This window comes from Octopus bimaculoides, chromosome 6 (assembly GCF_001194135.2).
Source record: "Octopus bimaculoides isolate UCB-OBI-ISO-001 chromosome 6, ASM119413v2, whole genome shotgun sequence".
NCBI classification, from domain to species: domain Eukaryota; kingdom Metazoa; phylum Mollusca; class Cephalopoda; order Octopoda; family Octopodidae; genus Octopus; species Octopus bimaculoides.
Genome location: NC_068986.1, coordinates 43,378,458 through 43,381,757, shown reverse-complemented (window position 1 = coordinate 43,381,757; position 3,300 = coordinate 43,378,458). Strand labels below are relative to the sequence as shown.

Here is a 3,300-nt window from a genome sequence, read left to right as displayed (position 1 = left end):
ATATATATATATATATATATAAAGTGTATATCTTATATATGTTGCAGTATAAAACCGTAATCAAATTTCAATCTCAGCGGCCCTTCAGAAGTTTAAGCAAATGTGTTACACTCCTTGAATCCTATCCTACATATAAGTGTGGAGAAAAGCTGAAATAATAACATAAAACTTAATTGTTCACAATGCCGTTTGAAACTGGCTGCTGGATGCAGTCAATAATTAGTTAGGTATTATGTATGGGTACTTCAGCGTAAGAAATGAATTTCCCGATCCCAGAATTTAACAAATTCATTTAGTTTCACTTATGCCCCTCATACTTTTGGGAATAGCACGATTGCTACATTTCGTATTTTAAGTTTCTTGTAATACAAAACTTTTAGTTCAATCAATAGAAAGCTCGTAAGAATTCGGGGGATGTGAAGTTACTCTACAGGAATTCATTTTGGATAAACGAAATCTCTTTTATAATATACAGCATTCTCATTCTGCCCAGTTCATAAACCACAGAGGTTAACAAAAAAAAAGTTTTAATTTATTACCATACGTTACAATAAAACTGAAATTTGACATTGAGTTAAATTATACTTAAAATTATAATTAAAGTTTATTCAATATAGACCATCTATATTTTGGGAGAAATAAGTAAGTTTATAATCGTGTTTTTAAATGCCGTTGTATATTTTTGAATTAGTATTATTTGAAAGGGCAATATGATAATTTAATGCCCATCCCTTCTGATATTATTATGTCTGGTACCACCCACATAACATACTATGTATATGATTTGTCTCTATGACATGTTATTTAATATGAGTAGGCGTGAAAAAGCAACGTAACAAATTATATAAATATATAATAATGTATTATAAATCATATAACTGAGAGAACCAATTGCTTCACTGCTTATAGAATGTCATCATATCATTAGATACACTTGTACTTCCAGCAGCAAATACACTTATTCTGATAAACTTTCTATAACTTTCAGATATTCATATGCTATCATATTTGTCATCACCTGGCCTCTAAGAACATGATTCCTTTCACGTGTATTCTTATTACAACAATTTTAACTAATCAAGTTTTGTCTAAAAACAAAATATTCAAGGAAATTCCCATTTAATTGCACGGGATGGACATGCGTTTAAACGACGGTAGATGAGTGATAAGTTTGAACAAGAAAGCAACTTTTATAGAGACTCATACTGTTTCTTACAGTGAATAAATCATACACTGAATAAATGTTTATTAGGAGAAAAGAAAAAGACACGCGCACACACGTACTCACACAAGAAAATATTAAGTTGTATTTGGCAAACAAAGCAGCAAATAACAGTAACATTTTAAAGAGAAAACTAATATGCCTTAGTACATCATCGATGAGATGCGATAGCGGTCGGTAGAGAGAAAACATCAGCGGTAGCTGTTGCAGGGAATCGATAGAACTACCAATCTCGAAATCAACATGTAAGAAGTAACAGCATTTTTACTTCAGTTCGCTCACTTTGGAATAACAATATCACAACTCTAGCGGTGAGTTTCTACGTTCTTTTTATATCGACATTTCAGAAGAAAAAAGAAATAGTTTTAGGATTTTTTCGTTGCTGTAATTGTAGTAAAATACTTCTCCGTTTCTTCAACAATAAACATCAATAGATGTTTACATAACTTTTTCGATCGATATTTCATCTTTTCTAATACATAAGATTCTAATATTCTAAATATTTTTGTTATAGTTTCGTAACTAAAATTAATGAAATATCTGTAAACACATACTCGCTCACACGCACGCACACACTCACGCACATGTACACACGTTGTATTTGTGTCTGTGTATGTATGTATGTATGTATGTATGTACGTATGTATGTATGTATGTATGTGTGTGTGTGTGTTTGTTTGTGTGTGTGTATGTATGTATATATCAGTGTGTGTATGTGTGTTTATATAGATTTACGCACATGGACACATAAACACATCTAAACATAAATTAATAAATATATGATATAAACGCGTGTATACATGTTTTACTGACATGCCTTCACTACGAGTTCTGTTTCCTCTTCCCTTTGTACTCTTATTCTCCTTCATCACATCTTCATATTTATTACTCCCTTATTCTCATACGACGGTATAAATACATCGCAAATCCATATAAACACACAGACACAAACATACGCACATATAACACACGTGTTAATATATTGTGTATATACATATGGATGTGTGTGAGTATGTGTATATACATATATATATATATACACATATACACACACATATACACGTACATACATACACACAGCACACACAAATACACTCACACACACACACACACTCACATATATATGCATAAATATGTATATGTATGTATGTATGTATGTATGTATGTATGAATGTATGTATTTTTGTATATAAATATCGCTTATACAAATAAACAAGGACATATTGTAAAGAAGTTGGCGGACACTTCAACTTTCACCTATCGACTGATTGAATAAATCGATAGTCGAAACTGGAAGTCCCAGAGTCACTCACTCGTGAATGTGTTTTTTTTAAAAATGTTGCTATTTAAAAAATTTGTTTAAAATAATAACTTAATTATAACACACACACGCACATACACACACACACAGGTACACACATAATATACAATACATACACACGCACGCTACACATACACACACGCATACACACATATACATATATACATATATATGTAAATATTTGTATATATATATATATATATATATATATATATATGTATATATATATATATATATATATATACAAACGCAGAGAAAGAGAGAGAGAAAGAGAGAGAGAAAGAGAGAGAAAGAAAGATAGATGGATTGATAGATAGATACATAGGTAGACAGGTAGATAGACAGAAAAAGATAAACCAATATATTAATAGATGGATAGTTATACAAAAACGCATAGACGTCTGAATATTAATCTGTCAAAGTGATATATATTTCTCACAAGAACGTGAAATTATACGGACACGTGCCTACACACATTTGTTTTTAAATATATACATATTTACATTGCAATTAAGATCTATAAATGGAACTGCAAACATGTGTAACGTATTTGTAGAGTATTTAAGACTATACTATATAGACTTACAAACGTATACACACATACATACATACATACATACATACATACATACATACAAAAAATACATTTAAATATATATAAACATGTCTAGACATGCAACAATATGCATGAGATTATATACATAACACAAAATGCACAAATCTGCTCATATAAATTCATGCATACACACACACATAC

General features: G+C 30.2%; 1 protein-coding gene across 2 annotated transcripts in view; it reads left to right on the top strand.

The window, feature by feature from the left end:
• Positions 1–908: 908 nt before the first annotated feature.
• The window catches only part of LOC106874042 (FMRFamide receptor), a 246,587-nt gene continuing 244,195 nt past the window's right edge, over positions 909–3,300 (top strand). For both annotated transcript variants that reach the window (XM_014921607.2, XM_014921613.2), the window contains exon 1: positions 909–1,533. The gene's annotated coding sequence lies outside the window, so the exon portion shown is untranslated. The remainder of the gene's footprint in view (positions 1,534–3,300) is intronic.